At 45.7% G+C, this 11,305-nt stretch overlaps 1 protein-coding gene across 1 annotated transcript in view; it reads right to left on the reverse strand.

Moving 5' to 3' along the window:
* Positions 1-11,062, reverse strand: part of LOC108547610 (uncharacterized) — a 155,118-nt gene extending 144,056 nt beyond the window's left edge. Inside the window, exon 1 of the mRNA XM_017900196.1 lies at positions 10,296-11,062. The gene's annotated coding sequence lies outside the window, so the exon portion shown is untranslated. The remainder of the gene's footprint in view (positions 1-10,295) is intronic.
* Positions 11,063-11,305: the final 243 nt, after the last annotated feature.

Genomic DNA, 11,305 nt, shown 5'->3' on the forward strand with positions numbered 1-11,305 from the left:
TTTCCCTGGCCGACAGTTCCGTAGCGAAATGATAATTCCGAGTAACTAATGGAGCAATTTGTGATTTTTCCCGCTCGTGGCGAAAGCAACAGCTCGCGGGGATTCGTAACCGTGCCCTAAAGGGAGCGACATTTACGTGTCCCGCGAATCGTTGTTTCGATTTTGCAAGAGCCACGCGAGCTACATACGAGAGCTCGTCGAACGGAACTCGTTCGGCTATGTAATTCCACGTGAAAGTAGTAGACACGTCAGGCATAATTTTAAAGCGCGTGTTACCGCGCTCGCGCCCGCGCACGCGCACGCGCGCGTTCCGCGAACGATGATGAAGTATCCTTTCCGCGTCCCGAAGTCGAACGTTCCGCGATGTCGAAATCGGCGTGCGAATAAAAATCCCGATACCGAGCCCCGTATACCCGGCCTGGAAAACAAATATGATTCACGAGAAAGCGTATCACGGTTTCAAAAGGTAAAAGTCAAGCTACGATTTCGCACGGTTATAATTCATCGGGTGCGCGCGTAAGTAAACTTTGCGTTTGAAACGGCGAGCGCTGGGTATACCGGGGCACGCTTCCTTTCGCGTACGAGATAAATGGGATTACTTAATAATCGTCAGCTTCGTTTCATTGAAAGTTTTAACGAGTCATTTTTACCCTCGCCCCGACAAATTGACACGTTATCGTGTCGAGTCCGCGCGTACGTCCGCTATTCAAAAGGTAATTTAGATCCGCTTAAAATCGCAGAAATATATCGTCCAGTATAATCGAGTATGCCGTCGTGAAATATCGAACGCGTCCGTTGTTCGGAAATACGTCTGGGAAAGTTTATTTTTCCACGATTACCTCTTTGGGGCACGCTGGGATTAAAAGTGCCCCACCTTTTGATGCACCGTAATGCATGGCGGAACATTTTCAATCCCACCTCGAAATATTGCGATAGCTGCGTGTGCATAGGTTTATATTTTTGTCAAATTTACATAAAGCAAGCGGAAAGTTTATTGCGACAATCTTTTTTTCCTGGTTTTATGTGAAAAATCGTAAAAGTAAGTTAATTTTTATAAAAATTGGTTCTATATCAATTTCGTTTCATTTAAAACGCAATAAAATTTCTATGCGCTATGTGTTTAACGTGGGTCTGTTTTATTATCTGAAATCCTGTGCTGCAAAGAGTTAAGTGGAAAATATTCGGATTCCGCGAATACGCAGGAAAATTTCACCTGCCAATCGAATGGCGATCGGCAAACTGAAATCTCACGATTTCGATGATAAGCTTGACTTATCGGTATTCCTTAATAAGAAGCACTATATCGGCGGGACTATTAGTATCCTTCATCCGGTTGAAAAATAAACAGAACCAGCGACAACAAGTCGGTTCCAAACTCTTGTTGCTCGAGCATGCTCGTTAATTTTGCATCGTTTTAGTCATTGTTTCTTCTTGCGTCCGCCAACAGCCTAGCTTCCTACATAGTACCGGGCTTTATTAACAGCGAATACTTCTCAAATAATAAATTACTTCGTCCAACTGACGTGTATGTACATTCAGATGCACCGCGCGCGCCTTCTTCTTTGTCGATAAACCTATCAGTTGAGCGAAGAATTTACAACATATTTAAACCTCATACCGCAAGCCGCTTGTTACCAGGGAAAAAAGGTAAAAGTATCGAAACTAAACGGCGCGTTGCGAGCACGGAGTTAGCGCCTCGCGAATATATGCATTAAAATATTGAAATATAAACGAGACGAAACGATTAGTCGAACGCTAGATGATATAACCGCGATCGATTCCAAATCATTTAGGCATTAGTTATATATTTCCCCGGCATTCCCAGTCGCCATTTATTTATGTACCCCATTATCTCGCCTCAAATCACTTTTATTACGAGTAATATTTCAATGCACCTCGCTGCACCGCTAATACAATTCTCCGGCTTATTTACCATCCCAGACGATAAAAAGAAACCGAAGGTAATTAAATAAAAACCAACAGCAACACCTCGAATCTTCCTTCCCTCCATTTTATATCTCGCGCGAACTCGCGGAGAAAAGGGCAAGGGAAAAATAAAAAAAATAACATATCGATATTATCCAGTCTAGAGCAAATATTTATCCGCGCAATTTTCTTAATACATCGCAAACATTTGCACACGAGCAAAAATTCCATCACCTCGAAGACCGTGACTTCTTTCCCACCCGAATCAAGGACCTAACCGGCGCAACGTACTCTTATTTTTCTCTCATCGTCGGCGATTAAATGCATCTCGATGGAACGTCGAGATTTTTATCGAAGGAAAAGAAAAGGAAAGGGGGGGGAAAAGGAAGAAAAGAAAAAATGGCGTGCACGGAGAGAAGCATTATTGGGCGCGTACACGAACGTTCGATCCGATAATGTGGACGCATCGCTACCAACGCATCGCGAAAGGGGGAAGCGCATTGATGTCAAGTGAATAAAGGCCGGGTTGCGCATAAATATTTCATACATCGTACTGCTAGATATACAGATGTCTGCGGTCGTACGATAAACCATTGAAAGATAGACGGAGGAGAATGCGCTTTAACCGTTCCCCGCGTCAGTCATCGTCAGCGGTGTTCCATAAAAATTAACGGACGTCTGATTTTTGCGGGCCGCGCGCGGAACGCGCCACGGCATATGAAACGTCGATTTGATATCTTCTTCGACGGCACGGTCGCCGTTGCAATAAATCATTTTTATGCAAAACCCAACGATAGGCAAGCCGTTGACCCCGATTCCTACTAAACCGTCCATCGCCGATGAATTTTCCAACCTTTTACGCGCCACCCAACGATATCCCGAATTCAAATATTTAATATCGTATCGTACTGAAGAAGCTGTACACGTATCACGCATTTCACCCTGTTCCATCATCGTTCTATTATCCACCGCGATCTCATTAACTCCGCCATGACATCCAGCACACGGCTGCAACTTTGTTAACCGTGGATCTATCTATCTCTGTAACGCATATACCTGCTTCTCGATAACAATTGAGATTACTCCCGTCGACAAAGGAAAAAGAAATTCGTAGTCGTTTCGAGAGATTTGACAGTTTGGATAGCAGGATCCAGGAGCGTATTATCGCGGTCCCTGGAAGCGGCGCAGGTTCCAAGGGATAAAATGCGGATCGCGCGTAAATATTTCATATATCGCGATGCGAGGCGCAGGCGCGCGTGCGAGCGAGGTTCAAAGGAGAGGCGCATGCGCGAGAAGAGGCGCGATGCCGGAAAGAGCGAGCACGGAAGGAGAAGAAGGCGTTTAACCGCTCCCGGCTTCGCGTCCGTGGCCGGCGAAAAGTTGTGCACGATTTTACGTTGCGTCATAAATGCAGGATGTAAATCATGGCCGGTGATGCGGTCGATTCTGCAGAGGCGCGTAAAGGTTGGTAGAAATGACAGACAGAACGCGGGAGGGACGCGAAACCCCGGCTTAACGGGGAAGACGAGGCGCGTTGGCGACGCGAAATGCCGTCGTAATCGACTTTGAAAGGGCTTCCTTTACGAGATCGGTGCTTCCGTTCGAATCGTGGGTATCGTGTTCGATGCAATTGTAAATCAGCGGTCGGTCGGACAGCTCCTGTTTCGTAAATTCTTATTCGGAAACGCGGTTTAACTCGTTGCCGACGATCCCTCGTGAATGGAAGAAAATCGCGTTATCGTGTTTCTCCGGTTATCGAGTTTGGAAATGACTTGCTCGTCGGTTCGCCGTGATATCGGGATTGGTAGCACGGTGTAAAAGGTTCTATGAATACAAGCGCGTTCCCATTCTCGAATCGAAGAGGATTGTGCCGGTTGCGATTGTAAATCACACGATACCGGACAGCTTCTGTTTCTTGTCTGCTTATTTGCTTCAACAGGTTTCATGGCTTTTTCAACGCGATGCATCAACGTTGCTGAAAGCGTTGACGTGTTCCGAGAGGTTCTGCGAACGTAGTCAGCGTTTCCATTTAAATCGAAGAAAGTTCTATTGGCCGCGATCATAAATCAGCGGATAGCAAATAGCTTCTTTCCTACAATGCCTATTTATAACTACCGAGGTGTACCCGTTGCAAAAATCGCATTGCTATTCTTCGGTCGCTCGGAAACTAATTATCGACCAATGAATATTAACAATCTTTCTTCCATCGGGCAAGAAAAGAAAGCCATTCCGCGCCCGAGTCGCAGCCAACCACCTATCCGACTCGGCAAAATGCTCCAAACAATGTCCCTCGTAAAAGGTCATGCTACTGCCAATCTGTACCACGCATCACTTCCGGCGCTCGGAAATAAATACTCGATCGGCATCCACGCGCACCGAGCATACGTAATTGCTTCGGGTTCGGATCGAATTCAAAGCCTACCACCACCGTCAACCTACGACAGGATAGCCGCGGCGATAGCAACGAACCTTGTCACCGGTCGTAATCTAGCAAATGGGCCACGTAACTCGGAGAAATGAGCAGCGCGGACACCCATGGCGAGTTCCTTTATAACCACCGTGGATGAAAGCCGCGCAAAAAGATCGGTTGATCCCATTCGTCGCGTCACGAGACTGCATCCTCTGCTCGAAAACGAATCGTCGCTGTTCTCTAAGTCCCGGGGAAAAAAGACATTTCGCGTCGTCCCGCGTCGGAAGTTCCTCTCGATTATGGCCGCCGGTATGAGGCTCGTGTCGCGTATCGTGAATCACGATGCAGTTTTTCACGGAGACGCTGTCCACGAATGCGAGCCACGTATTTCCAGGGAACCGCGGCAAAAACCAATCTCATCGTTAAAAGCGCCATCTCCGATCGTGAATACCGGCACAGTGCGAGACTATAAACAACCATTGCTATTTTCACCCGACGTCACTCGCGATTATCTTGCGCGAATTCCACGCGGGAACGTGATTACGAGTCCGAGTGTTCCCTTTTCATCGTTTCTTCCGATACTTTCTTTCTTTTTAACCGGTTATTAGAGGCTCGTTCCTCGCGAGCCCCGCGATTCACGTCGATTTTGTGAATGAAGTATCGCGAGGTATAGTCAGTCTAACTGTTGCCCGCTGCGAGGCGATTGCTTTCTCGAGCCATTCGTCGAGTTTCATTGTTTTCCGAACTGGGTCACGCACGAATTGTAAAATGTGTGTATGACAAAGGTGAAGGAAACCAACGTGTGTGGTGGGAATATGTTAAACAGCTCTGTGGTTAGGAAAAGAGTCGAAGAAAAGGCTCAGGTTTTACGGAGATACGGACCAAAATATCTATGTAAATCTACCGGCGAGGCTAAGCTGTCTTCTGATAAAACAACCTGAGAATATAGCGATTATATAGTAGGAAAATTTCTTAGCGCGCCATGGGAAAATTATGAGAGCAACGAACGAGGAAAGGAACGAAGCTCGAGCGATTCCGTAAACAAGATGATCGCTTCCGGCGTCGGGTTCACAGAGGCTACGGCGCGGAACTGAGCACCCAAGAGGAGTCATCTTTCCCAAAGGACAAACAACACGTGTTGACCACGTGGTCCCTCCTGTGGGTCGAAAGCCTACAGCGTTTAAATTTCATCTAATCGTAAAACATGGAAAGAGTAACAGGAGCGAGGAAGAATTTCATCGAGCACAGTGTCTCTACAGTTTCCTTACTTCTCGAAGCTTTTCGAAATCGTAATCGTGCCATAATAATTTGTGAATATTTGCACGACCTGGTATGAGCCTTGCTAAAACGTTCCTCAAACAGGAGGGAATTAAAATAGGTATTAACGACAGAGGACACCGAGTCTCGTTCGTTTTCCAGTTACTTCGATTTCCAATGATCGACGACCGTTGGTACGTTCCCAAAAAGTGATAGAGGTAGAGGAAAATCGGAGTCGCAATCTTATCACGAGCAGACTGCTGCGACGAGTGCTCGGTTCGAGTCGCATGACAAACACGAATATCTGTGTGACTCGACGGTCTGAGAACACACGCGCATTATGTTTATTCGGAGGTGATAAACGTTCGACCGCCATTCACAAGTCGGTAGACTGTCGATCGCGCCGGAAACATCACGTAAGAGCGATTTATGGCCGAAGAAATACTTTCGTGATCCCATCCGCGGTAGCTCGCACGTGTTCCCCATAAGAATTCGATCGGTCGCGACAATGGCTACCTCGATGTCTTCCTTCGCGAGAACAAACGAACTTCTAATTCGCTGCTCGTGTAAACTTCCACGAAACCCGTCGAGAACAGAGCTGACGTTTCCATCGGGAGAATAGAGGCGCCATTGCTCGTGGACGCCAAAAGTAAGGGTGAATTCTAATTTAACCCTTTGCACTGACGATTTTTCAGCTAAGGAGTAGTAGGAGTTGAAAGATTTTCTGCTATAAAGATGATGATTTGATTTCGATACCTCGCACACCGTTACATTATCTTAAATTTGCTACACTTTCCGCTCAGGCGGCAGCGAGTGAGCACTATATGCCGAATGCTCAAGTATGCCGAAGACTATGAACAGATTACTTTGTTTCACTTTGTCGTTTGGACTGTGAGAATGGTGCAGACAATGCACAAATATACACGAATTATAAACAGAAGATAATGGGGTGGGAAATGCCAAAAAGGCAAAAGTCACCTCGAGAGGATCAGTCAGAAAAAGCCACGGTAGTGTAAAGATTTACTTCGGCAGAGGAAACTTAGTTTTTGCGATATATTAATTGCTATTAATAATTTAACCCTTGACAATGCCAGTCTCATGCACCGATGTCGACCAAACTAAAAGTTCGCTGTCAGTCCCCAGAATCCACGTCGTCCAAACGAAAAAGCTACTGTCAATCCCCAGGGAATGACTTAGCATTCAACGTGTTAATTAATATCGATCTTCGAAATTTGATTAAATGGCGACTGAAGGGCGTCTCCCGAGTGCAAAGGGTTAAAAGAATTCGCACCGCTATTTATTCCGTCTTCACCTCTGTTCACCTTAGACTATTTATACTATTTTATCAGTTTGGTCGTATCTATTTTACTGCTTCGCATGACTGCCTATACAATAAAGATAAACCCAACGACTCCGATCTCTTATTTACCGTGACTTCGCATCGGTATTTCGAAACTCGAATGGTTCCCGCGGATTTTGGCCGACATTACCGATGTGTCGTATAATCGACTCACGACAACCTGTCCTTCCACGGAGCTTCCTCTAATTTCGATTTCCAGGCGGTCTTTTTGCGATACCATAACGGAGAACAATAGACGTCGTGGCAAGCGGCCATGACGAAAGCAGCGCGGTCTATCGTTGATTAAAAGCTAGCCACGTTCGCAGAATTTGCTCATCGGCATCGCGTGTGTTTCGACTGGCAGAAAATAGCTCGGTCCCCTGGCTCGAACTAAGGACCGGCGGCGCGCCATTGTCGCCGCGGTTGATTTTTCACTTTCGCAATCATTCGCGGTTGACACGGCGGCAATTCGCTCCACGCGCGGACTCTTACGCGTGCACCTCTGTGCGATAATGGCGAGGAATACAACATTGTCGGGATAGGTACGGCCGTACGTTACAAACGGTACCGGAACTCTTGTCGACATCGAGACCCTTTTGTCGACCGCGTATCTGGATCGTTCGAAACGTTTGATAGATCGCGATAAACAGCGATAAATGGCGGAAAGGGAGGTCAACGGGAGCACCGAGATTTCACTCGAGGAGCTTCCATTTTACACTGCGAGTTAGCATTAAAAATAGCAGATAACATCTCGTGGATCGGTGAACGATAAGATTTTTCGTGTATCTCGCGTGAGGCCAATTTCCAATTTCAATCCGTGTACAGTAAGAATCGATAGATCATTGGGTAATTAACCCCCTCGATAATTTCTAAGCGACTGCTAAATATTTTCGTAGACGAGTGATCCTATTCGTAGGAAATTATAGACTCGAAGCTAAAGTCGTTGGTGGAGTGTTTATTATCGTAGCCATATCGCGCGTAAACACTCCGAAAATAAAGTTAGCCGTGAAAATCTCAATGACAAGGATCGGATCTCTAGAGACGTGGTTCCTAAAAATATTCAAACCTCGAATGCAAATTTTCCTGGGTGCGATCGGTGGATCCAGGAAGGGGGAGTATTCGCGCGTGCGCCCGCGCGCAACACGAGGAATCACGGTTAACGCGTGCAGATTTAATCGGCAGGGAATTCCAAGAGGATGATGATCCTCGATGATGTCACTGCGACATTGAGCGGAATCGTAATCAGGATTTCGCCTTCGAGAGTCGCGCATACTCGCCGAACGAGTCGGCAGATACCGATCGGCAGTTCGATAAATCGACCGATTACGAACCACTACTACCGTTTGTCGTTGCTGAGCACTATGCAGCGACCAGCCAGCAACTCTCTTCGACTCGTTTAGAGGCTACTCGCGGCTGGCTGCGTCGCAAACAACGCGATTCTTTTTGCTCCACCGATACGCCCGGTTATTTTCTAATATTTTTCACGCTAACTCGATCCAACGGCACATCGATTGCCTTTTTCCCAGCGAAGCAGGAAATTCTCAGCGAAGGAAATATGTCGTTTACATAAATCTCGACGTGTTTTGGGAGCGGGTTCGATGAAAGAAAGATCGGTTTACCGATATCTGTCCCGCTTCGGTGTGTTTCGGGGGCGGTAATTGTTGAGAACATAATCGTTGCCGAATAACGAACGATTTACGAAACTTGGCAGACGTATAATTTTCTTTATCGCGAGAAAGTTGATATTAGACGTTTAAATAGTCTGATCTCGTTAGTTCGAAGATGAGCGACGATACAGCCTATATTTCAGATAAATATCGTCATGGCAACGAAACGGATCGTGATCGGGATTTTTAGCGTGAATCGAGTGCGTTTCAAAATCGATGATAATACGAATCAACAGAAGTGACCCAATTAGAGAGCTTAGTATAAACTGAGTATACTTGGTATTTTCATAACGCTGCGATGCTAAGCGTTACAGAGTCATGTTTTGACTATGACTGTTGCCGTTACGAAGGATAATTATACGACTGCAGTAAAATTAGAATTTGCCATTGTTCGAATAATAATGAACGCTGTTATACAACCATGCTGACTCTTTTTAATGCAACGGCATTACTCGACAGGTTCATTTTTGCGTATCGCATTTCGACGTATACCTGTTTCAAAATTATTAATTTGCAACACAAAACGTAAAATAAATAAAATACGTGGCGAAGTGTTTGGAATAAAATAATAAAATCGATAACGAGTAACGATAACAATAACAATTATAATTTGTATAAATAGCAGGAAACAATATTTCGAGCTATATATGAGTAAACTATTTATACTAATGTCACTGTGCGTGTACTACATTAGGATGATTCACGGACGGATTAAAGGGAATTCCGATTACAACGTATCGCCACCATGATAACCATCGATAGCCTAATTCGCGATGATTTTCAGTGACAATTTTAGACAACTTATCGACAGGGTATTGTTAACAGCTGTTATACAGCGCAACGGTTGTTTCGATTAATGAATAAGTTATGTCACTTGTAATTTATAACGCCGATTTTATCGCGATAGTAATATTCACGTAACCCCAATGTCAAGTGATAACCGAGCCAGCGATAAGAGTAACACAGCGATCGCTATCTAGGATAACGATCGAAAATCGCTTCGAGTGGCAAACGTAAATAAAACTGAAATTGCAGCGCGCAATTAAGAAACAAAAAAAAGAAGAAGAAAAAGAAAATATATTCGAAACATTCGAAATAAATCGTTTCATAACCCGGGTTAGGTCTGGGATAAGTCAATACGATTATCGACGTCACTTTCGACATTCAACAGAACCACGTTTGACAGCTCGACGCATAAAACGTGCATGCCTTTCGAACCGTTTGATAAAGTCGTCCTATGGTAAACAAATATTATCCCCATTTCAACTTCCCCCCATCCACGTCAAAACAACTGACGCTCGCCGTTCACTTGCATTTCGGAGCCTATCAACCATACGTAATTGTTCGAATTATTATATATATATTTTATGCATCGAGAAAACGAAATAATTTTATCAATTTAATATGTATCGCATAATTGGGAAGAAAAATAATATTTTACGCATCGTTACAAGGTAGTCCACGTTATATTTACAATATTACGCGATGCGCAGAAACCAGCGCAAACGATGCACCCATCGGCAAACAAATGTTTTTTAGGAACGCTAATAGATGTCAATGGAAATATCAAAAACGCAATTATTGAAATAAATACGAATATCTGGGAACGTTATTTCTACGTAAAACTACGCATAGCCTTTGGACAAACACACGAATAACAATAACGATAGCCAAAATGTCGAAATATGTTTCTAACCTGGAATTTTCGTGCAGGCAGCTTCGCCTCTCAGAAGCACGGCGTCGTCGACAGGACGGCATGCATCCACGTGTTCGATCGCAAGGTTAAATCCACTTGTACAAACGTGCCGCAAGACACGCTACAATGTGCCACCCGCCGTGTGTTCCACGGCCACGAGAAATATAGCCACCGATAACTAGGATTTTTCACTGAGAAAACTGCGTCGGATCTGTCCGCGAGAATGAGACGCGACCGCGAGACACCGGGGAATCGCGCGGAATTCGAAATTCAGCTCCGTAGTGGCGTGAGTGTAGCACGTGGCGTTCGGCGTTGTTACACTTTTCAAACTCGCGATGGCGGATCGTCTCGATGTTTCTTCGTTTACACGCGCTTCGACCACGACCTTTGGTGCGACAGGCGTACCGTAACGACAAACTGTATTCGTCGATAAAGTCGCAATGTTGTCACAACACCGAACGCTGGTATCCTTGGACGAGCTGTTCCGAAATCTGCTGCCCCGTTTGTTTTTCTCCGTGATTCCGTTGACCGTATTGCGATTCTAGAGCGTCACCGAGTCAATGATCCTCTGGACACGTCCACGCGTAAGTACACTTAATCCAATATAATCCAGCGGGTTGCACGTTGTATCAAACTCACGCGTTCGGAAGGGAACGAAACGAAACGAGACGCTGCGCGCGCACTAGGAAAAACTTCCATAAGAGAACCGTCTGGCACGACCGCCGCGGCGACACTGAGAAACGACGACGACGTTCGGCACTGCTTGCTGCTCGCTCGGCACGCTACTACTACGCGGCAGGCGGCAAGCCGACCATACGAGCGCTCTACCCCTCTTTCTTTCTCTCTCGCGCCTTCTTTCACTCCCCTATCGCGTTCTTCTTCTACGCGGTTTCTCCGTCCCTTTTCCACCGTTCCTCTTCTTTCCAGCCTCTCTACTCTTTCCGTCCGTTCCTCTTTTTTCCCGTGCTTTTCTTAGCCCCCTCCTAACCCCTCCCACCTTTCCCGCCAAG

This window comes from Eufriesea mexicana, unplaced genomic scaffold (assembly GCF_001483705.2).
Source record: "Eufriesea mexicana isolate 0111107269 unplaced genomic scaffold, ASM148370v2 scaffold1137, whole genome shotgun sequence".
Lineage (NCBI taxonomy): Eukaryota > Metazoa > Arthropoda > Insecta > Hymenoptera > Apidae > Eufriesea > Eufriesea mexicana.